This window comes from Megachile rotundata, chromosome 11 (assembly GCF_050947335.1).
Source record: "Megachile rotundata isolate GNS110a chromosome 11, iyMegRotu1, whole genome shotgun sequence".
NCBI classification, from domain to species: domain Eukaryota; kingdom Metazoa; phylum Arthropoda; class Insecta; order Hymenoptera; family Megachilidae; genus Megachile; species Megachile rotundata.
In genome coordinates this window covers 16578036-16603565 of record NC_134993.1, presented here as the reverse complement: position 1 = coordinate 16603565, position 25530 = coordinate 16578036, and the positions used below count along the sequence as shown (strand labels likewise).

The following is a 25530-nucleotide window of genomic DNA, read 5'->3' as shown; positions in this document are numbered from 1 at the left end:
CTGACCACGCGTCGACTCGTACTACTGGCACTCTTTCGCTCGATAATTACTTGTCAGACACATAGAGATTGATTACGAGGAACGTGCACGGAATTAATTTAACACTGCGAGGATTTACAAATGAGAAAGAATTCGTATTCGCTTTGTTCAATATTTATCATATTCCGGTTATCTTCTCCTCGTAGCCGACATAAAAAAAAACGAATGGCTAACCATTCTCGTTACTGTAACTCGCGCGTAAGTACACGATATCGAGTGAAATTTTATCTGCGTAGTAGAGAACAGGAAATTAACGATTACACAGGTTTTATCGTGGCACGCAACGTTATACGAGGGCAACGTGTAACCGAGCTAACCCGAGGACTACGAACACGATTCCAACAATTCGCGTTTTCGACGGGGATGATTTATCACCGGCGTAAAGAATATCGCGTGCACTAGAGTTTGCTGCATATTTCACGGTAATTCCGTTTCTGCCGCGTTCCCACCGATATATTCACCCCCGACCATCCTGGCACCCTCAAATACGCGTTACTGCTGTTCCGTGACTTTCGAGCCCCATCGCGAGCCTCGATCTGACACCGTAGCGAGACGTGCACGTACATACCAATCGCGTGGCTTCTGATTCAACCCTCCTCAATTTTTCATATTCCTCCGGTTGTGTGCATATCTTTTCGGCTCTGAACTCGTCAAATTTTCAGCTGCCAGATTTCGTGCTTTTAAACTACTACAACAGGGATAATCGTACGCGAAGTGTACGTGTCTGCAGGTTAAGATATTCCAGTAATGTAGGAGTAGATAACGTGTCATAAATTTAGGATACGAACAAACTTAGGATATGAAACTCGTGCGAGTCGAATCGATTAATTTATGGAAAACATCGAAGCGGAGTAAAGGCGATTGGATATCCGTGAAATTTCAGTGACTGCAATTTTTCAAACGATATTCGACATCGATTCTAACGCGTCTTTCGCGATATAGCTCGCAGCGATGTCGTCTGTTTTCGTTTCACGATATCGAGTTCGTGTTCTGTCGAGAACCGGAAGCGGGGTTAGCGTAACGGATATTAAGGCACTCGCTTCTGTGGCTTGGTTCGGCTGTTTATTGGAGGGCACGTCGTGGAACGCGCAATAATATTTCTTGCGAAACGCGATAAATGCACGCGAGACATTTATGCGGGAATGATCGAACTCGAAACGATGCCGATTTTATCATTGTTGGGTAACTTTCGTCGAGTTATTCCTAGCAGCAGCGTCCGCGAAATAATATCGCGCGTAAAATATGAGAGTAAAAATTGGTAAATGTCGAGAGGATGCAATTAGGAAAACAAATTTCCTCGTGAAACGTACAGGCAGACATTCTGTTTTGCGCGCGGGTATCATCGGGGTACACTGCTGAATATATAAAACGATGGTCCGAACGATCCTTCGCAATTCAAAGAAGATTCATCGTGGCGTTTCCAGCACGATGCAGCTACTTTATCAGCGCGAGTAAGCCGATTATAGTTTCCACTAACTCGACCTGTACCAGTTTGCGCTAGGATGCTCACGGAACCGACATGGTGTCGTTTCAGTTGGCGGAAGTTTTCACGAGCGTTTCTACGAGCTCGTTTCGCAGTTTACACGTTGAATGATATTCCTACAACGACGATTTCCCTAGCACGTATCTTTTCGATAAAAGCGATTGCTCTTTTCACCGGTCTCGCGCTATCGTCTGCAGAGATTTTGCTGCCAAATACTTCTCTGCGATATATTACGCGATCCTAATATGTCGAAAGGGCACCCCAACACGACTTCTGCGCAAAGCGCGAAAGCGTAGGAACCACGAAACGGCTCGTCTTTGAGCTACCATATTATCTATTCAATTAAAGCGAGGAGGATACATTACGGTCTTCTAATTTCGAAGAAAATTCGTTCAGTGAGTATTTACTCGACATTCTGATGGCGAAATAAGGAAGGGAAACTTGAAAGCCGTCGGGTTGCTCGTAATTAAAACCAACGCGACGAACGACACCGCTAAACCAGACCTTACGAAGCTAATGAAAACAGAAGCTTTATGGATTAATTAAGCGCTAGGACGCCGTACAAGATTCTCCTGTTTCCTCCTATCCTGGAATTTCCTTCCTGCAAGTACCTTGCATCTTCAAAAATCTATATCTCGAGATAAATTCGAATAATTCAAATGTAAACGCGAATAATCTTGACTCGATCGATCAAACGTAGAGCATATCGGAATTTATATCGTGGAAAAGGATCAAATAGATCGCTGGTCTTCGTGTCGTGCTCTACAGATTTTGAATTTTAAGCGGCGCTTCGGAGGAAGAGAGTTTGAAAGTTTTTGATGCGACAAGTTCGTGGCGAGATATAAACTAGTTTTACGACGGGTCATCGATGAACTTTCTAAATAATATAAAATCAGATTTCGGATATTTTGTACCTTGGATTTAGATATAGTGTAATTATGGATGTATTATAATAGAAACACTAAAGTCCTATTTTTCTAACTCCAACAGTTCATAAGGAATGTAAAGATCAAAGTAACGGAATTCTGGTTTGCGCTTTAACACCCACCCCTGCGCGGTTATAACAACTGTCAGCGGCAGATATTTCGAAACGGATCGAGCGGATGCTCCCTTTTCCGGAAACGAACCGGTTGTGTGCCAGTTAATGTCCCTCTAAACGCGACAACCGACGAACAATGGTGTAGTGACGGTGATTCGATCCGATTCGTAAAATTGCGATCGCTGACGCGGCTGGGATCGTTAAATCCGCTCGGCTCGTCAGCAAACGGAAAGGTGGAAAAACCGAGGACGTTGGAAGGGTGATTCGCGACCAAACTATCCTCTGCGAGTTGGCTGATGCAGCTCGTTCATCGCATCCGTCATCGTTTTTCATCGAACTTCCTTCTTTAGACAAATGACTTTGTTTTCACCGTATGTACACTCGCGAACGTTTTCCTGGGGATAATAGGGCCGCTAGAAAATCTACCATCTTTTGTTGGAAAATCGTCAACTTTTGAAAATTGAGAGACTTGGATTTTCGAGATTGGAGAATTTCAGGTTTTGACAAAACCTGAAGGTGGGAAGACACCTTTAACCTGGATAAAAAATGTATACGCTCCCCGAGTAAAAATTGGTCTCGGCACAGAGTCGACAAGAATTTATGGCGTTGTTCGTGGTTTTCCGACCAAAACGGCCGATGAAATTCCGATTGGACAAAGTTTTCGCAATTCTGCCAGGAAGAAAGTTCTCGGCTAACCCCTTTGTGGTCGTTAAAGGTGGCGGAGCGTGCGGTGTTCCTTTTAATTAGAAGGTCGCTGGACCGAGATACGGTGGCGAGGTGTTGGCGTACGATAATGGTCGATAATTTAATGTAATGGCTGATGTCGGTGAAAAACGGAGGCAGATGGCGGCTACAGATTGTTTAAAGGCGTTGAGGACACGTAATGCGCTTACGTAATGCTGTAACTGCTGGAATTGGTTTCCGATAGTGTTACAAGTGTACCTAAAGTTTCGATTCCCGTGTAACGATGTTGCTTGTGCGGTGATAACGACTGTGTTTGACATCATCGATGTTCTTGCAAATCCTGTATAAGGATCATGTATTTGCTGCGTTTCAAACAACTTTGAACAATTATCAAATTTGATTGGTTGGTAGTTTTAAACTCTACGGTAACGAGGTCATACCATGCTTGACTCTGTGGACCTTTAATATTCTTCGAGATGTATAGTTCGCGCTGTCGAAGGGTCAAATCGAATCTTATCGAATCAATAATTGATTCTTGTCGAGACCAACTTTATCAAATTGAATCGCACCGAATTGAATAGCGATTCATTTACAGATGTCGTTGAATTAATAACCTGCTTTCCCTATTGTCGCACTCGTCCCGTTCACCTCGTTGTTCCGTAAGTATGTCTCGAAAATCCACCACTTGTCTCGAACAGCGTGCTTCGTAATGTTCAAGCTTCTATCGAATTAGTTCCCGTGAATCCGGAACGACGGTGAGCTTGTACGGTCTAATCGGTTTATTAATTCGTAGAACTACCTGTTGTTCCATTCACCGACAATTCAGGACCTTATCCGGAGGATTAATCGATGTAACGCGCTTCGATCAAGACAATCCCCTTTGAATCCGTTCGCGAGCATCGCGAGATTTTAATTTTAACGAGCGAACATTCTTCGGGGAAAAAGACGAGTTGCTCTCCGGGAGAAGAATTCCTTCAAAGTTGAAGGAATGTTGACTGTTTCGAGGTAGTAACCGATGTTTCTTATTCAGCTACGGCAGATCGAGCGAATCGAAGGAATGTTTCATTGTGCGTCGGAGAAACTCGTTGCAGCGCGGATTATCGGGATTGAACGTTGAATTCTGACGAGGTGGCACGGATCGGTGAGGAATTGTAGGAATTCCAGCGCATTTCGCTAGGCCGAAATAAGCCGTCGTTCGACCGAATTTTCTCGTCGGTCTGGGAACGAACCCGGTGTACTTCCGCTCGTCCCACATTCCCGGATTAAATTTCGCCCGGTTAAGAAGCCATAATTACGCGAGCATGACGAAGCGACCGGATGAGCATCGTTTTGGCGAACGAGCCTCGTCCATGACGGATGTCCTTCTTTTCGACTCTTGAATAGTCCAACAAGAAATGGGTCACCCTTTCTTCGCAACTGGCACAATCTCAACTTTCTCTGGACACGAAATTCATTTCGACGGATTATTTGTTCGTAGGGAATTGTTGATGATTTAAACGGACGATTTCGTTCAACGATCATGACGGGTTTTTAATTAGGAATTATTGGAAAATCGCTGGGTAATTCATCGTGAACTTTGAAAACTGGCATTTACGCCAATGATGTAACCAGCAGTCGAGCAACAACTAAGGACTCCAAGTAGCTACAATTACCCAACCGAAACTACCCTAACGTTTAAGCTGCAGAAAGCTTCGGATGTCCCAAAGGATGAGGACATCTGACAGTTGACGCAACTTCCTATTTACGTAGAAACATCCTGGCCTAAATGATCTCGAACAGCTTTCGATTGTGGCCGACAGCAATTGATGTGCCGGTTGTTCTTCTTTGATTCATCGCTCTCTGCCGTCGCCAGATTAATTTGTTACCGTGAAAGTGACTTGAATGGAACACGGAAACGTCGAACGCGGCTGACTTGACGAATTTCGGCCAGTTTGACCCAACGCCGCCGTCGATCGGATTTCATCGCATTGTTCGAGAACCCAGTTCCGCGTTTGTTCGATGAATATGAAGGTGGAGGGGGTGGAATTTTATCCGCGATGGCGTGGAATGATTAGCGGAGGCAGTGAGGGATGAATCCCCGGATTCGTAGAGGGATGGGTTTTATGAAACTTGCAGTTCGATGATGGGATTATCTGCGCCATAGATTCTTTCGTGTCAAGAATCCCTGCCGTCCTTTGACAGCTGTTATTTATGGACGAGGTTTTAATTGCCGATTTTTTATCCGAAGGGTTGTTCATTAGGAAAACTTCTAAATTTCAGAATTTGGAAACAAAGTAGCAGTAGCTGTAATTCTAAAGTCTCCCAGTATTCTGCGACACGTTATTTTACAAAGCAAAGTGCACCACGCGAGCATCTTCGATATCGGTAGCCAGGTAAACATCGATAATCCGAGAGCATTCGTCACCAAACAGACACGATCCCTTGTGGATTCCCGTTTAGAAAGTTCCGAACGAGGGTGATAAAGTGTGGGTGCAGGAGTAATGTTTCATCAATTCGCCGAGCTATTTACCTATCCTTTCTCCAGAAGACACGTTTCGTAACCCTAGGGGATCAGATTCTGGTGTGTTTACGCGTTTCTGACGCGCGAAAGCAGGATGGATGCACCCTGGGCGGGTTACTTCGATTTTCGTGGGTGAAATGGCCCTCTGCCAAAGCGGAGGGATCCATACGAGCTGGATAACTCGAGCCAGCTCCTCCTCTTTCTGTCTGCTCGACGTCGGACTGGATGGCGGAGAAAAACACGGTACCAACGAACCAACGAACTTCGTTTCGCTCGATCGTTAATCTTTCTTTCATCGCGCGGCCCCGTTTATTGGCTTCGTTGTCCCGTCGTTGCCTCGACCTCCTCTTGTTTTATTGCATCGCGAGCGATGCTTAGGTGAACATTCGTTACCTAGCACGACCTCCACTTCGTGGATGTAATTTTTGCTCCAGAGTTTCGGGCTATCGGCTTCTCCGTCCTCTAATAAAGTCCTGAATGGATACCGATTTCGACGTTACTCTTATAATGAGAGGTAAGTAGAAAATTGGTCGGAAGCCGATGAAAACTTGAAGAATTTATCGGGGACAAAGTACTCGATGCATCGATTTTATTCCTTTTTACTTTTTATATCGAATTCAGATGTCGTTTAAAAGAAATGGCCGTGGATAATCAAGAATGGAAAGATTAATTTGCCTGTAGGCGCGCAATGCGAGCGTCTGCGTGATTAAAGCTCCCACAATGGACTAATTTGAAAATCGATGAAACTATATTCAATTTGATCGCGTGTGTCATGGTACATCGCGTTCGTTTATTAAATTTTGATACACCAGCAAAATGATGTGCTTTAAAAAAAGGACCAAGCGATATTTGTCGGATAATTAATTATCGAAAGCTAGAGACAGGCACGAAGTATCCCTTAAATTTTCTGGAATTCCTGAATGACACACAATCGGGATGTACTACCGGCCGCTTTCGCTTTCTCGTTAATCACCCTGTTATCACCGTGCAATTTTCATCCGCTATTATACATCTCCTGCATCCTCTTGTGGCGTAACTTACAATATCACATAGGTTAATTTACAACGGAAAACTGTTGCGCATGCTTCGAGTGCAATATCGTTGACACATCGTACTCCTGGTGTCCACTTCGCGACTGTTGCAGTTGCAGAAGCACGAGCGAATTGGTCGATAAATATCTGACAAATAACTCTCGATATGTATCGACTATATTTTACTAATTTGAAATTCTTCTTTACAGGCCCACCAGTATCGCGATATTTGTCGAAGAAGGATTCGTACATAATACTTGAAGGTGTTGAAGGAGCTGTTATCAAGAGAAATGCTCTTCCTCTGGCTACGTTTTATCGACAAGAAAATGAAGTTTTATGCGTCGATAAAACCCGATGTCCGATAAAATATGAGAAACAGGGTTTAATGGAGACGTAGACCGTCGTGAAAGAAGAAGACTAACGCGTACAATGGATGGCGATAAGTTTGTTTAGGTTGGTGACGCGGTGAGCTCGTTAAAAAAAAACAAAATGCTTCGCGACTGGTGCGCTGTTTTATTTCGATCCTCGGTGCACAGTCCACCCTGCCATCCTCGATAATTGAATTCCGTCGTAGTCATTTTATTAAACGCCACGCTGAAACGTGCCCGAGCGTACGACGTGGAAAAAAAACTTTCAAAGTTCGTCCTAAAAAATATCGGCAAACGCATCGAAACAGTCGAACAGGATTCGCGATTTTTCTTGAAAAAATTCTACTCCATGCAATATGGAAATTCGACATGCACTTCCTTTTTTCGTTATAATTGTTTTTCGCGTGATCGTCGATTTATTGCACTTTCATTTGAAGCCGATGGTCCGATAAATTTGATTAAAGCAATTGCAACACCGCTCTCGTGTCACGAATTGCGTTATCGATATAATTTTAGAGGCGAATTCGTTTCGAGTAGTTCAATTATAAGTTTCGAAGACATCCGATAATTTCCGAACGTTCGTTAATACCATCCGATGAAGATTTAACCTGATCGACGGTAACAGCTGTAGAGATCGATGCCTTATTCGAACGCGTGATGTCACACACCTGGGTCCGAAGGTGATAAAGTTGATTCAAAATCGGTAGAACGTTCTGTAATAACCGAACGCTAATTAATAGTTTCTAACGAAAATTTAACGCGTTCGGTGTAATAGATACGCAAATAATAGTCTCTCTGATACTTGTAATATTACATACTCGGATCGGTCGATCCGAAATTGGAAGGACTTTGGTCCTACCTGCGCTCCCTAGGCGCTTATTAATGGCTTCTAATTAAAATCTAACACGTTTGATCCCAGGATAATAGATGCATAGATGGCTATCTCTTTCCAATGTGTAATACTACCCCGCATGAGTCCGAAAGTGTTAAACTCAATTTCAAAGTGGTGGACCATTAAATATTCGTTAATATAATCTCTAAATAGTCGTTAATGCTTTATAGTGCACGTTTAAAACAAATATTCGAAATGGCCAGAGCATTCTGTAGTCTCCAAGCGTTCATTAATACTTTTTAACGAGCATTTAAAACCGACTCGAAAACGGTAAGCCACCGTTTAATCTCTAAATACTCGCCGATACTTATCCGACGAGAATTTAAAACCGATTTCAATATTTATTTCCCCGCAATAAGCGGTCGACAAAAGTCTTCCTCCGAAAGTATTTTCTTTCCACCGCCTTAAAACGTTTCTTTTCTTCATTTTACGAAGTTGAGCCTACAAGGAGAGCTCGTTCTCAAAAACAAAGCCACTACACCCTGTGTCTACCACTTGCTTGCACCGAATTTGCCACTTGTGGAAAATTGTTTCGTAAACATCTAACCAGAAACGTTAAGAGCACTTCATGAATTTATCATGACTTCTCGAAAATTTCAGTTTGCAATAACTCCTTGTACTAACAAAAGGCGTACATCTGCGTCAGAAAAATTCCGAAATTCCATTCGGCATAACTGTAATGTACACTGAATGCTTTTAGTAAACTTTGTCTCGGTTTTAACGCAACTTTAGGAGTAAAGTGGACAATACCGCGGCGGATAAAATTCGATTTCCAGTATCAACAGTGGCCGTTTTCCGGGAATGCTCGGAAAAATCTTGTTCCACAATTTCCTGTTTCGCAGACTGTTGTCTCCGAAAGACAGATCGATACGTTCGACATCTAAGAGCCGAGAAAACACGCACGAACTGTATGTTTGGCGACGTTTCGAGTTCGCCCCGTTCATCTTTTCGTTCCTCCTTTTTCATCTTCTTCTTGTTCTTTCTCGTCGTGAAACGAGCAAGGAGCCAGCAAGGACCACTCGAGTTCTCAACGAGCCTCAGTTCTGTCGCGTGCACACGTGCTCCACTTCTCTGCTTGTTTCTCCGAGGGCGACGCGGGACAATCGACTTCCGGCGGACGATTTTTTTCTTCTCTAGCCTCCTTCTACATTTTTTCTCTCCTCGCTCCTCGCCCTTTCTTCTCTCTTCTTTGCGTTCCTCAACGGGAATAAAACGAGGATAATTATCGCGCGGCTTGGAAACGTTTAGCTTCGCTACGCTCGTTTCTCTGCCCCTTCTTTCCCGCTTTTGTGGAGCTTCAATTTGTGGAAGGTTTCATTGCTCGGTTGAAATTTCTGGGTTCGGTTTTCGTTTAGATAATCAGCAATTTCGCCTCCGTTACGTTTCCAACATGGCTTTGATATTCACCATGAAACACTTCCTGTCTTTATATTTGAACGTACATTCTTTTTGTGTAAAAAAAACTCTTTGTCCAAGCGAGTGCGTTGTCACTTCCTCCTACGTCTCCATGTACGGCAATGTAACGAGAGTAAATTTAACCTTCTCTACCTCAAAGAGATCTCTTTACGTTCCGAACGCGTAATATCGTCTTTAAGAAAGTGGATAAATCGAGTGTCCCTTTCCTTTCGGCCATCGAGGAAAAGTCAGAATATTGGAACATCTATGCGATATTCGAGGGTACAAGAAAGATCCATGGAACATCGCTGCGATATCGCAAGATTTGGGGTAGAAATCCGAAATGGAAGATTATCGACTTCCTTCACGACGCGATCGCTTTCGGCGTTTATCGTCCTTTTTCCATTCTCATTCCCCATCATTTTTTTCTCCCCTTTTGCTTCTTTTCAACCCGCTCGATGTCCTCGCAAAAGAGGCAGCTCGAAACTCTTCCCATTAAATACGTCTCGAGGAAAGAGTTCTTTGAAACGGAACGCCTGCGATCGTTTTCTTTCTCTTCTGGTATTCTTTTTCTTTCGATCGATTCACTTTGCGAGAACACGTATGAATCCTCGATCTTTGCGACGAACAAAACTATTTCTTCTGATGGGAGAAGAATTTTCTTCCACCAGAAAATATAGAGCAATTGTATGAAAACATTTTCAACGATATAAAAACTGAAAGGTCCGAAATAAAAAATATGAAAAATGAAGAAGGAAGAATTGAATATAAATTCCGGACGATGCATATCAGTTGTACTGCATAGAATTGCAGCAAAGCGAACATTCGTGTATTGAAATGTTGAAAGTAAAAAGGGCGTATCAGTGGTTGCATAAAAAAGTTTCATAAATATGCGAATCATATATCGTTCCTTAGGCTACCGCGCAAGAGCTGCATGTCGATTGTACAGCGGCAGCGAGGTAAAACGATTTAGCATCCAGGTTGATGAAATTTCTTTTCAAGTTTCCTGGCCATCTGCCAACGAAGAAAAATGAATTATGGTGTTCTAGGTAGGCTCGCGGTCACGTGCCCCTCCTCTCCCGGAATCTCAGTGTACACGCGTGCCTTGCAATAAAATGCAGCGACGTCGTGGAATTCACCGACTTTACTACTTCCCTCTACACCGAACCTCAATTGAATTCCCTGAATTCCGACATCGTGTAATCAACTACCGGATTGCGTCTTCCCTTATTAGCTCTATTAAAAGCCGATCTGTGGAACAGATCTTATCGTTGGATTAATTACTGATTAATCCTCGTACGCCTGTCAAATTTCTGTTACATCTCGGCTTTGGAATTACGGCTCTGTCTGCGTACCAGATTTTGTACGTTCGAGTTTATCACGAGATAAACTCGTGAATTAGAATATAGCGTGGAAAGCGACTGATAGAAAGTTCGATATAGTTATGGACGTGTCGAAACTCTGTAGAGGAGTTTGAGCGACTGAACCAACATACAGGCGCACATTGGATTGACCGAATCGATGAAATTGGGCCTTTACGTACCCATTTCGGAACAGACGACGAAACCAATAATACTAGGACTAGTACAACGAAATTTCATTCGAGTTTGACCCCAGTGTAAACCGTACCTAAATAAACGTCAAGTATTTTAACGAGCATGACAGAACCGCCTAAACGGAAGTATATTTTAGAGCGAACGACTGAACCGACTAAGTGGAGAGTATACGTATAACCACATCTTACCCGAAACTAACACAACTAACCCAAAACTAACCTGGACCTAACCAAACTTGCGAATATTTCATTTGAAATAACTGAACCGACGTTACAGAGACTTTAAGTATGTTTCCCAACGATGTATTGTCTTATCGTGACACAAATGATATTTCTAAAGTATCGAAATTACCATTGATAATTATTACGAGGAAAATAAATAAAAATCCGTGATTTGCAACGATTATGTTATCTGAATTTCGTGATCCAAGAAGGAAACCCGGCGGAACGTGTGATCGAAGCGTCCCAAGTGTCTCTAAGCACCGATGCCTCTTAATTGAAGCGTCGTATCGACGACAAAAGGGATCTCGAGCAAGCGAACTCGAATATCGTCGTATCAAGCGTAGATTCGAGTACGTGATTAATTGCTCGATTCTCTCGAAATGCTGACTAAAGGGCTGCGCCTAGCAGACACGTCAGCCCGCTAGGCTCGAACCACGATATTAATAACGAAGCCGCGTAAAAAAGAACCGTTCGAGGAGAAGCCGTTGGCCAAACTGCTGCCTTTTCACTTGCTCGTCATCTGTCGAGAAATCGCGTCAGCGTTTCTTCGCGTAATATGGAATCTGACACCGATTTTCCCCTGTAACTGACAACTTGACCTCCCCGTTTCGAAACTTCAGAAGTTTCTAACCTGAAAATTCAAGGACTTCAGAGGGTCCCTGGTTAACGAGGGTGGCAATATAACGAGAGTCTACTAAATACTAAATATCTGCGAATCTTTTAATCTCGAAAATTACCCTCTGTGGAAAGTTGTCTTTCACGCGATGCTCCCTCATACGATCCTGGAATTACTTTCATCGCCGACGCTCTCTGGCCGCGACAATAGAGATTTTCAGCAGGTCTCGGTGGCCGTTTTTATCTAGGAAAGTATTTGTTTCTGTTCGCTGGATCGGTGGTGGTGGCCAGGGGATTCGTTGCCAACTGAAAAGTCCTCTTTATTTCACCGACATCGTCGGAGGCGTTCGTTTCGCGACCAGGGACTTGGCACCGGTTACTGTCGTTGAAATTTGCTCGCCAGATAGGGGAAAAGGAAGAATAGACGAGCAAAAAAAAGAGACAAAAAGAAAGAAGAGAAAATAAAACGAGGAGAATTAACGGCGAGTTACAACCGCTCTCGACGTCGCTGAAAGTTTCCCCATTTTGTTGGAAATCGCGCTTCCGTTTCTGTCTGCTGCCGTTCGAAATCGACGCGGAAAATGGGTCGCGTAAATAAGTTAACGCGATAACCGTGGATTTCCCGCCGAAAGGATTCATCGTTCAACAACAACGAAACGTCGCAGTGAATTTCGCTTGAAAGTTTTCAACCTGGCTGCACATTTTCATATATCTACACGACGCTGCATAAATAACTTGCGCAATTTTCTTAGCGGGGCTGCTCGCTGCTGTCGTTTTCGTTTTATTATCAATTCACTCCTGGCGAATGCGGTTTACTCGAAAATAAACTTTTTATCGTAATTTGACAACCATTCACAGATTGATTATGAATAACCTGCATCGATCCAACGTTTGAACCGTCCAACTCGAACTTAAGTAAACTTGCAAATATTTCAGCGCGAACTGGACGAATGTTTCGCTACTGAATCAACTACACGGAGAGTATACGCGTAACAAAACCTAACTGAACTAACCGAAAGCTAACCGAAACCGGACTAAACTTGTGAATAATTGGTAAAAATTCAGCGTCGGTTTCTGTCAAAAGGTCTGTCGAAAAGCGACTGGACAAAAAGCAAAGGGGATGAAGCAAGCTGTACTCGTGTTGCGGGCAAATTGACAGGGAACAGCGTGAAATTCAGAGCGCGGATCGAAAACTCGCGACGAGTGTGAAATTTCACGGTGAATAATGGAAACCGCTCGGACCACGAGCTCGCGTCCGCATTCTGCGCCAGACACGGGGCTGTATCGTTGGCCTTTTTTCCTCTCTTCGCCACGTGGCATTCTCGACAAAAACAGAGCGACGAGATATCGCGTGAAAGCATGTGTTCCACTCGACTTCCATCCCCCTCGTTCTCGCCCCCTACCCTCTCTCGTTCCACCCCCTGTTTCGAGTGCTCGGTCGATTCTTCCGCGGCGGTCGGACACAAACGACTCCGCTGCTTGAATGCCGTTTCTGCAGCTCGTCTCGCGGACAATTCTGCCTTTTAGCCGCCCGCGGCTCAATATCAGCGTCCATTTTGTACGCAACGAAACGACCGTGCAGTTTCGATCTTTCTGCTCCACGGTATTCCGCCAAATAGTTCTCGCGATTCGGTTATATCGAACGTGGACGAATTGGCTACGAAATTTTATCGTAGTATAGTAGCGACGGTGGTTCGATCGCTATGAGAAAATTTTACGATCTAAATTATGCACTGTTTTATATCAAAGTTCTACAAAGAAAAATCGTATCGCTCTTTAAAACTATGTCGAACGTGTCCGCCTATAAATCGGTAATAAATATCTCTACTCCACATTTTCGGTCCAGTGTAAACGAAAATCGGAAGTTTCATTAATTATGAACGCAGACGAGTTTCTAGCGATGTTTACCACCCAGGAATCAACAGATTTCACGATTCGATATTAATAACCGAGATCACATTCGCCATCGCGTGCCGTCCAATAATAACCGAGCTACAGCTATTTCCGGGGTCTTTGGAGGAACGTCCCGCGTTGTAACCGGTAGTTGAACGGCCCGATTCGATTCGCAACTTTATCTTTCCTGCAAATTCTGTCGTTCCGGGAGAATTTCAATTTCGCTTCGGCGGAGGCTCATTTTTCTAGCGTAGCGAAACTTCGCCTTTCTTCGCTTCATTTCGTTCCGCGATCGCGAGCTTCCGACACGGCGGAACTTTTCGATGCTCGAGTAACAACTTTCTGAAAAATCTGACCTCGCTTCGTTCGAGGAAGTCAAATTCCATACCGGCAAACTGCGAGGGCCGCTTGTCTCGAAACAACGGCCTCGAAACTGGGCTACCGAAGTTGGCAATTTTATTACGCCCACGGTAAGCTGCGACGAAACGAAGAAAAAGCTGACACGGGAAATGCGGTTACTTCCGTTTCGTGGCTTTTCCAATTCCACTTGCTCGGTCTACCGTGCACAATTAGCAAATTGCAACTTGCAACAAATTCTCTCTTCCTCTTTATCGAAAGTCCATCGCTACATTTTCAGTCTCTGCTCTACCGAGTTCCTTTATTGTCAACCCCTATTATCGGCCGGAGTTGACAATTTTATTCTTCCGTCAGAGTTATTTCTCAAGTATGTCACCTTAACGCTGTTCTTGCAATATAGATTCATTTTGTTAAATTGCAAATGGTCTCTGACATATAGCGTAAGTCGATCATCGTTGAAATTCGCAAACAATTAATATTATACTGTAATATTACACCTCAGAGTAGGTCGTCGTCGAAGAGCTAAAAATTAAGCAATCAGGTCAAAAAGAAAGCGTGGAATTCTTTCGGAGCTCCGGATTCGGGTCTAGGAATTTCTAGAGTTTCTCTAAATATACACGTCCAATTTATCCCTGTCGACACGACACATAGGCACGTGTTCACGAGCAAATCGGAGAATTCGCTCCATTGAGGTAAGAAGCGTAGAAAAATTGTAGGGAGATATAGCATCGTCTGCTCGTCGTTTAGCCGTGACATTCTTGGCAGCCTGGACCTATCAATATTTTCGTCGCGACTGTCGTTCTATTCTGAACACGACTGCTCTCGGATAAACGAAAAGCAGCAAATAGTCGATATATGGCCACAAATTGCTTCACTGTCATAATATTTTAATTTTAAATTCGGAGAGCGACTTACGTTGCATATCCAGTCGGAAACGAAGACGAAGATGGATATCAAAAATTGATATCGAAATAAATGGTAGTCGATGCGGAACAGATGCCGAGTTATCATCGAATATAGTCGTAACGCATCGTTCGGTTCTCGTTCGAAGTTTCCTGCGTTTTCAGACGGAAAGATCCGCGTTTTCCCAGCTACATTTTTCACTGTCACGATGATCTTCACGCGCGAGACGACGGCAAAAGAATGAAACACAAGGGTTGGTACGCGGGAATAAAGACGAACGAGGACGGGGAGTAAACCGGGGAAAAGAGAACCGATAGCCTCGGGAGAAAAATTGTTTTCGCGTCAGCGACCACGCGGAATTAAAAGCAACGTTTCCCGATTTTCACCGTGAAAATACTGTTTAGTTTTGCTGGTTGCTTGCTCTCGAACCGAAGCGAACCGTTCCGTGCTCGTCACTGAATAAACACTCGTCCACTGTCTCATTCTACTCTTTCGTCCCCCTTCTCTGAGTCGTCGTTTCCACGGATAAACTCTGACCGGTACAGCCAACGCTAAATCTCCACTCTCTACGATAAATTTGGCAATTAAGGAAGGGACGACTTCCAACTAGGGACTTTGAAGAATTTCACAATTTTGAGACGAGTTAAAAATTTTCAGGGACTTAGCGATCCTGAAATTAGGATAACATAATATTAAGAATGTTTCGGAATTAAATTGTCCACTTCGCGTATGCGTAGTAAAGGAGTACAACGGTGCGTGTACTTTTAGTATTCTTATTTCACGAGGAAGCGGCAGAAATGAGTAACCAGCCGAGACAGAGATTTATTACTATGCTTCTTGGCGTTTCTAAGAGGATCTATTAATTGTCGTCAGTTCCTTTGTACATGACTATTTTGAGACTGCAACGAAAGTGATATCGTCATTATCCAGTTCAGAGAACTGAAAAGATGTTTTCGAGGTTGTTTTTCATTCGAGGTTACCTAATGGATTGTAAGTAATGGAGAGTTAAATGAACAGTAAACGAGAATGGAAATGGAGTTCTACCAATTATTCTACCGTAAGTGAACAATTGTGCCATGATTCTGTACTTCTGCGCTTTCACGGTTCTACGAATAAAAAATAGAAACGTCTCTAATTTTCTAAAAAAACTTGTCAGCGTTTCAACTTGTCCCTAATTACTCTCTGCAGCTACTTCTCGTTCTCCAAGATTAGAAATGATCTCGCCTCTCTTTCTTTTCATACCGGCCTTACCATTTTAAGTCACGTCCGTTTAATATCATATACACAGGTTTTTATTCGAGTCGCTAATGAGCAATTGAAAAAAGAAGGAAAGGTAAACAAACACACACCTGTTATAGCAGACACACGAGACAGCATGCAACACGAAGGGTCGAGGCTGTCCCTGACCTAGGGGAGAACCGGGACAAGCCCGGTTTCCATGGGAACCGGAACCCTCACCTGGAAGACGATTTCCCGGTGTATCGCATCGACGACGAACATCGATCTTTGACCCGGTGACACCTGCTTTCGTGATTGAATGGTGCATGTCGGCTCATTCATCGTTTTCTCCTCGAATCGCCTCAGAAAACATACACGAAATTTCAGTCGCTTTGTACTCGCGAGCTTCAATTTCATCCATAATAATTACTAATCGTAGGCCTCGTGATATACCACGACATGCATGACAGTTTTCACCGTGACAGCCATAACGGGCTCTGGTTGGTTACGCGTTAACACGTTGAGTGTTCCTGCGGTCACCATAACGCCATGCATTAAATTCGGACAAGTAATTACAATATGAGACAACAGAGGGTTCAGAGGTCTCGTTATTAATCCGCTGTTATGAGGTGTATTTTGACCCGAGGTAGAATCGAGAATGTATTCATTAAAATCGTCCTTACTTTTGTAACCCCTTTAACCCCCGTAGTTTAGATTTTTGAAACTCGGAAACTCTTTACTGTGCAAACACCGAAATTATCGTGTCGGTAACTTAATAATAACCCTCCTTTCTCGAAAACGCAACGATGTATAATTATTGAACATATAGATAATTTTCACGCCCAGCACTATCCCTTGTTGGACAGGATGAATTATTTAAATGAACACCGAATAGAACAGGACTATAATTAACCTGAACAATATTCTCGTCCACGAAGCACCCGCCTCCCTTTTCTCTCCCGAATTCCCGAATATTAATTAGACAACTCGACTTTCCCACCCTTAACAACGCGGTAATTAGCATATTAATGAGCTTTAGAACTCTCGTGTTTGCTTCGAACCATACATAACACTGAGCGATTATAGTCGAGCCTCGTTCGTCCTTTTTGATCGATAACCAAAGGAAATCGAACTCGATAAACGTTCGATCGAGCTCGTTGCGATTTCGTTCGAGTTACAAAACAACGTTGCAACTCGGTTACGGTTCGAAAACGATCGTTTCAGCCACTCACGATCGTTCGAAGAGTTTGCGTTTTATGGATGGAACGCTAAGAGTTTCATGGTGATAGCTTTTTTCCCCATTTCCCTCGCCAGTTGATGAAGGTTTAGATTTGTTATCTTTTGTAGCTCACTTTCGCGAGGTACTTTGGTTTATTAAAATTGGAGGGTTAAAATTGTCCTCTGCGGTTTAAGATGAAAAATTTAATCGGGCTAAACTGGGTCAGATGCGGTAAAGTTACACAAATTTTAGATGTAAAGAATCGAAATTCACAAAAAGAATTTTAAACGCAAAATAAAAATTTAAATTTCGAAATGGAATTTTAAATGTAAATTAGGAATTCAAGTTCTCAAAAAGAATTTGAAATGTGAAGTAATGTCTACAATTTTAAATAAAGACTTTTTGTGACAGAATGTGCAAATGAGAGAAGAAAATTTGCGGGTGGTTCATTTTTTACCATCATCTCAAATGTTTGCATTTCTAGCTGCTCACGTATGAAATAATATTTTAAACTGGTGATTTAGAAAAATGTTTCTTGAATAAATTTCGTATTACTTTTTGAAGGGATCATCAAGGTAACAACATGGAATTAGAATTTCCAGTAGAATTATTGATTATTTATTTCTCGAAGACGCAGGAAATCCAACACCAGGCACGTAGCCAGAATGTAATAGTTGGAGGGAAAGGTGGACGCTTCGATATTTCAATATACTGGGAAAAATGGAGCTTCCAGGCAGGCTACATTTATGGAATACAGTAACCAGAAACGTGTACAATTTTTGGCAACGATAGAGTTTGAAACGTAATACTTTCCGTAAAAGGAAGAGCCGCGAGCAAAATGGAAATTTTATTACACGCAGCGATAACATCATTTCTGACTTCAAATTTTTCGATTCCATTCACAAAACTTTAAACCTCTTCTTCATGCATCACTGTCCTAATAAATGCAAACCTTTTTCTTATTTTAATTTTAATCGAATCCTTAGGAGTGTAAATCGTTATTGACCTAATATCATTGAATGTTTCGGGTCATACGGTCCCTGGAGAACGGCAGAGACACCTGTCACCTGACAGAGTTAATTTATCTCTAGTGATTTCGAATTTAATCAGGAAGCTGTGCCACCTGACACCGCGCATATCTACTTAAACGTCTTCGCGTCTTTGGACAAGTTGAAACTCTCGACGTGAACAAGTTCGTTGGAAAAACAGACCCAATAAACAGCGTCAAGATCATCGAGCCGAATTACCTGCAGGTTGGCTCGTTTTCCCAGCCAGCTTAACGTCACCCTCGAATTACGGAAAGTTCCCAAGGGTGAACTTTCTCACTTACGATGCCTGATTCATTAAGACTTTAATGGCACTCAGCCCGTTACGCACGGACTAGTAATAATTTTCACCCGAAGATTTACGATCGCTAGAGATGCATAAAGTAAAGGGCTTTAACATCCCCCGTGTGTTGTGCAAATTCACCGTAGAATTCCATTGTGATACAAGGTAGAACTACCATTCGTGATAAAACTGAGATACTCGATAAAAAATATGTTCGCTCAAAGAACGCTTGAATAAGTATAATTTGCAAAATGATGCACTCAAAAGAGCAAAGAGGAGATTTAAAAATAGTCGAGCAATTGCATGATCGATAAAAGTCACCGGTGATTCAAACAACCCTTCGTTTGCAGATTTCATAGGATGCGAGGTGTCAGATAGTCGCTCGAAGGGGCCATAAATCGCGCATGCAATATTGGAGGCTAACCGTAGCCAGCAATTCGGCCCTTTACGAGGTATGCAGTCTGAGCAACGTCGCCATAACTCACGGTTCGCGTCTTACTGGTAAGACGCTAATTTCGCGATCTGCCAGGATCCGTATTTCGCAACGAGCGTCATAATAACAACACCGGAAACGATAACGACCGTTCGTTCGAGTAATACGCGAGAGCGAGGTGCGGAGAGGTCAGTGGGTCGTGGAGTTAAAGGCAACGAGGAGTCGTTTCGCGATACGACCGGTAATCCGCGTGGTCATTAAGCGAGTAATGTCGTCAGCGACGGTGGCGCGGACGGAAATCCTCTTTCGTTTTGACTACCGTCCGACCGAACTTATCTGCATTCTCCCGATTCGGCGGCGTTTAAAAAGCAACCGAGTTTATCGTTTCGCTGCTCCAGGAATTTGTTGAACTCGAACGACGTTTTCGGGAGCGTCCGAAGGAAAGTTAAAGCAAGCCCGTGGGAAAAGATTGGTAGGATGATTGGGCGGAGCATGGAGCGGGGAAGAAGTTATATTGAATGGACGGTGAGCGGAATTTCGTTTAAATATTCATCTCGTTGCGGACAGTCGAGCTTTGAGAATCTACTCGAAACACGCGACGGGTTATGAATATTAATGACGATACGTAAAAAGTGTCGGTGGTGTCGATTTTCATTTCTGTTAGTTATGCTTCTCGTTACGATATCGTTGATTCTGATTCGGGAACTCATTCGTTATTCCGTTAGCGCGAACATGGTTTCAAGTCGTTCACGATGCAACCAGCAAGCCGAACATGTGCCCCTTTATCTGGGTGAAACGCGATCGCCAATTTATTTACAGTTCTGAATAACAAAATCGCTTGGCCAATCGATGCACATAAAATAAACCTTTTTGTTCAAGATTGCAGTGAATCACGTTAGAACTTTAGGACTGATAAAGTAGTTTCGCAGGAGTTCGACTGAATGTATAGCCTCGTGGAAGATAAAACTAGTGATGTAGGACTACGGATCACCGGACAAGTGAATTTAGAGCACGGGAAGTCAGAGAAGTACAGCCACCAAATATACGAACAAATAGTATAAGGTAGACAAATAGAGAAACACGCATTGTCAGACAAGTAGAACGTGTTTGATCGATGGTCAGACAAGTAGAACATGTCTGATGGATGGCCAGATAAGTGAATATGAGTACAAGATAGACCATCGGGTGATCTGACAACCGGTATTTCACTGTTTAAGTACTAACGAGACATATGAAACGAATTACCTCGTAATTAAGGAAGACCGAAACAAGATGCGGAAACACATGGTACGAACTGAGCGTTAGCGTTGTATGAACGGTAACGATGGCGAGGTAGGCATAGGGGAGAGATCGCAACCCCGAAGATGGTAATGTCGAAAGAGGAATTGTTCGAAGTCGCGAGTGAAAGGCAAGAGGGAACGGGAAATGAGAGAGCCCGCACCTGAATGTGGAATGTATGTAAATCGGAAAGGCGCTGATAAAAATTCACCGCTGGAAGCGGCGAGTTTCTGTAATCAGCGTTATGAATCTTCATAGCAAGGTCGAAAAACCGGGTTCCGACAGTCTTTTGAAAGCTCGAAACTTCCGTCGTTTGCATATTTTACCGAGACCAACCTCGAATCACTGTATTATTCCCGCCGTAAGAAAGAAGCGTAACGCGTGTCCGTTAGGAACCCGTCAAATTTCAGTTAACCGGACGAATTCTTGCTGAAATTGAAATATTCACCGCGGCAGTTGAAAATTGCTTTTCACCAAGATTACATCAAACTTCCGTCCTCTCAACTTGCATCGAGCTTCGTATCTTCGCAAATTAAACTCGCTGTACAATCAACCGCGAAAGCTATTTTGCAATTTCCGTCTCACTTAAACGAAACTCACTTTCGACCTCCGGAGTTCAACTATAGAAACGTCGCGGAACTTTCACTGAACTTCAACGCGAACGATCGAGTATGCCGCAAAGATTTCCTTATTAAACATTGATCGTCCTGCGACGTTTCAAGTTTAATTAGTTGTAAAGCAGCGCTGCATGTCTTTTAATACGATCAGACAAGTGGTACGCGACGCGTAAACGATCGAGCTTAAAATTTTGATGACCGTAGTAAAATTTTATTTTGACTCCGGATTCGTTCGCGTCGACTCAACGGATTGTCCCGGTGCACGGCGCTCGTTATTAATAAACTGGGCCAACGCAATATCCATAAATTAGCATGGCTAGCGATTTTCGGCGCCGATTCTTCCCCGAAAGGTCGAAACAGGGGAGAAGAGAGAGACAGAAGATTGAATGGTCTCTCGGCATTTGAAACGAGGCACGAAGAACCGTGAAGGAAAGAGTGGCTTTTAGTCCGGCATAGAATTGGGGGTTGAAAAGGGGACTCGGCCAACAGAGGACTGCCAATTGAATATTCCGAGCTAGTAGATGGATGCAGGAATCGGGCTGTGCACTCCGATTGGCCGGAATTCTCGCCACCCTTGCGTTCGACCCTCCTAATCTGCATATCGAGATTTCCGTCTTGGCGAAAAGGGGGTGCTAGAGTTCTGCCAACCAACCCCCTCAGCACGCGTCTTTCGTGAATTGTGGAGAATCCTCGGCGGAATTACCAAGCTGAGAAAAGCGTTTGCACGACGTTACGTTAACCTATTTGCATGAATCGTTGAAATAGTCTAACGTCGACGATTAGGTAACGATCGTTCTTTGTATCGAGATCAAACGCTTCGTTCTCTTTGAAATTTTATAGAAGAGTCTTTGAGTTACATCTTGGTCCACCTGCAGGTCTCCTTGTGCAACACGGTACTGTATTTACTACCTTTTACTTTCAGACGAGCAAAACGATTATTTGAGAGGTCAACTACCCCCTCGAACGTTCGCGTCCACCGTGATTTATACTTGAATTCCAGTGATATCGTTGATAGTGTTAATAACATTGCTCCATAAACACCATCCCATAAACCGTTCCAACTTTATGGAAGTACACAATATTGCCAATATGGTTCAACAAAACTACCCCCTTAGCCATTCCACGAATACCGGCTTTTCAGCCGCGAGAAGATAGTCCTTCCACGGTTTACGATTTGCTTCACGGTGAAATAATTTCTCTTATATCCCCGTAAAATTTTCGAAAAAATTCCATTTTGTTCGGGAACTGAAAAAATAGTAAAAATTTCCGATAGCTGGAGCGTGCCGGTGTACGCGTCAACGATTTCATATTTCACGGAAGAACACGGGAAATACGCATTCAATTTATTTATGACGGAATTACGAACTCTCGTCACGTCGTTGAAAATGCTTCCCCATGATTTCTGTCCCTTGCCCATCGAGAATTCGTCGATTCCCTGGAATTTCCAGACGATCGTTCTTCTTTACGTATGTATGAACGTAGGCCAACTATATTTCTCGAGGCTTCCCGACATTTTCAAGATGCAGAATATCCCTCTTCTCCCCAGGCGAACGTGGCTTTCCCAACGCGAATATCTTTCAGATTTGTAACGCCCTTTATCAATTCCTCTTTTTCCCAATAGCGGTCCTTTAATGAAGAAATTTTCACAAAATTTTCGTATGCCGAATAGCGCATCATTTAGTACTTTTTTACAGGAAAAAACAAGAACGCTCGAAATTCTCCGCTATGAAATGAACATTTACGTCGGTTTTAAAACGTCTGCACTTACTCGAATTTCCACATTCAGGGTCGTTCGCGTACGTTCAAATGGCGCGAGCATTTTTACCCGACTTTTCCTCGAATTCATTTTTCGTCGCATCAAAATTTCAAGGGATTCTCCGAGCAGGCAACACTCCCTGCCGGAAGCTGTATGTTCCCGCAGGGATTTCTGTCCTTCGCCGGTACGTGTCGAGGCGTCAAGCCTCTCGTCAATTTGTCCCTGACTTTCCCGCAAGGACGTCCTTCAGCTTACCACGGAAGGTCGAGCTGCGAAAGCCAGATAGAAGAAAACTGCTTTCGCGTGTAACGAGCTACTTCCACGTTCCGTCCATGAGTCCCTCGTTGACCACAAGATGAAAGATAGTATTATACTTTGATCGGACTCTTCTTCGAGTACGTTTACGGTAAACGTCTCCTTAGGTTCGAGTTCTAAAGATCTTTCTTCCAATACTTTGACTCGGTTTCGTTTTACTACCGTCCAGGATAAATTTTATTCTTTTTAAATTATTCGATTGTAAAATTCTGAAATTCTCCGAACGTAAACTTCTCAAGTTCCCCGTTTCAATAATCGAGTCGATTCGAAGAGAAATAGTACAAAAAACGGTCGATCGGGGCATTTTCGATGAAACCGTGCACCGGCGTTCCACGCTGAACGAGATCGGCCGATTTGAAAATAGCTTCGGCGAAAAGGGAAGCGGAATCGAAGCGGAGCGAGCGAGTTACGAAGGAAAATGAGTGGCCTCGTGACGAGAATTGAAAAGCATACAGGATGAATGGGCAGGAAACTGGCGCCGTCAAAGGGAACACGTTGCTCTCGTAATTACGAGGAATGCTTGAAACCGGAAGAGGACACGGGGCCAATTTCAGCGTCCCTCACCTTCGCTTGACCGTTTTCACCGTCCCTCGGTCACGATAATATCTTTCTTTTTTCTCTCGTATCTGGTGACGGAAATGACCTCGATAGAGATCGGGATCCAGTCGATTTCAAACGGTCTAGCGTTACTTCCGTTCCCTCCCCTTCGCTCCGAGATACGCCGATAATTTTCAACTAATCCTCGCGATTCGATAACAAGGTATTACTCGTTTAATGGCTAACACTTTTCGTTAATCGTCGCAGCGTAACGTTTTAGTTCTCGATAAGAAATAGTTGCAATGCGTCACTGTGTTCTTCGTAATTGGTAGAAGTAGAAGAACCGAGTAATTTTTTTGGATTAGCGCTTTGTCCGGGGGTGGGTTTCCGCGAGCTACACAGCTGAGGCACGGTAGCGCGAGGCGAGTAACGCGAGCACGTCGCAGCGTAGCAAGAACGCGGAAGCGGGATTGGTATACTAAATTCCCTCGGGTTGACACGTCTCGTCTTGGCGTGGTGGTGCTGGTTGCCGCATTAGCCGCGGGGGTGGAGCGTAAGCATCGCTGGGAAATGCGGCAACGTTTCTGCATTAACACACACGTATGTGTGTAGAAGCGCGCGTGATGCTTACACCCGGCACCCATTCTTGCTATGCGAGCCACTGTCCACGGTGTTTGGCGTTTTGTGGGATTAAGCTCAAGAGCTATAGGGCCTCGAATAAGCCGATTTCGAGCTCGCTTGCATATATCCTCTTTTTTTATTACTCCAAATTGAAACTCGATGGGATCCTGTTTTTCTTCTATACGGCAAACAGGATACGTACACTAATGATTTGCTACGGTGTATCCAAATTTCATACAGAGGACTTTTGCGGTGCGATTATAACGTTGAAATGCAGTGAAAACGTGAAATGCAGGCAGGGATTTTTTGGCAAATCGTCAATTTTTTTCCGCGAAACGTAGGGGGTTAATTTGAATCCGCTGTGAATTCGGTAGGGGCACGACACCGGAGATGAGGGCTGCGGTTCGCGGATCGATCGTGAATTGTTTGCCGAAAGCTCGCGCGAGCCTCGTCGCTCGCCTCATCCGTTCTCTAAATATGTTGGGTAATATTGGGCGACGTGTACCCATAATTCGCTGACCCTAGCACGAGATCGCTTGTACTTCGTTAACAAATCGATGGTACCTCATTGTTATAGAATTTAGCCGCCTAGGATGACTACGTCAACAAGAATTTCAACTTCATTTTCTACAGTATACAATTTCACATTAAAAGTTGGTACCTCAAACACTACTTTCACGTTTAAAAAATAAAAAAAACCTGATAAGCAACTTAGTATGAATTTGTATCGTTCTAGTGTACACGCTCAGAATTTATAAATTGCAAGTAGAAGTATGAAATTAAATGTAAATTGTAAACCAAGGCAATTTGTTACGAAGAGTCAGGTAATTATCAGTATCTCTGCCTTGTAGAAGCACCGTGATAAATTAAATTTCAGGTTAATTAATCTCTTCGTGAAAGTTTAACTGCCAAAATGCAGGTAGTTAATGTCTGACTAGATACGGTGCTACCACTGCAGCTTGAAAACCGTGCAGTACGGTCATCTTCCTTTTGCAAGCGACAAAAGGACTCGTTCTACTAGTTTGATCACGTTAGTCAGAGCTCGTTAAACTTATATCAGTTCTGGCAAATAAGACATCTTTGTTGTAGGATGTTCTACCGCTTCCGCGTCCGACTTTGCATCGTCTTATTCTACTCGCTGGAGCTTGCGTCGTTTTCACTGGTCCGACAAGGCACGGTGTCGATTCACTTAACCAGGGAAGGATCACCTCGCTATGCTTGTCCGACTAAC

The 25530-nt window shown here is 43.5% G+C and overlaps 1 protein-coding gene and 1 long non-coding RNA gene across 4 annotated transcripts in view; one reads left to right on the top strand and one right to left on the bottom strand.

The window, feature by feature from the left end:
* LOC100876449 (A-type potassium channel modulatory protein DPP6) overlaps positions 1-25530 on the bottom strand; it is a 63135-nt gene that overhangs the window by 24777 nt on the left and 12828 nt on the right. For 2 of the 3 annotated variants that reach the window (XM_012295772.2, XM_076537006.1), the window contains exon 1: positions 14989-15451. The exons of the other annotated variant lie outside the window; for it this stretch is intronic. The gene's annotated coding sequence lies outside the window, so the exon portion shown is untranslated. Of the gene's footprint in view, positions 1-14988; positions 15452-25530 lie in introns of those variants that run through there. 3 annotated transcript variants of the gene reach the window in all.
* On the top strand, positions 6123-7487 carry LOC143265389 (uncharacterized). The gene is made up of 2 exons (XR_013039883.1): positions 6123-6259; positions 6986-7487. It is a non-coding gene; the product is annotated as an uncharacterized LOC143265389 (long non-coding RNA).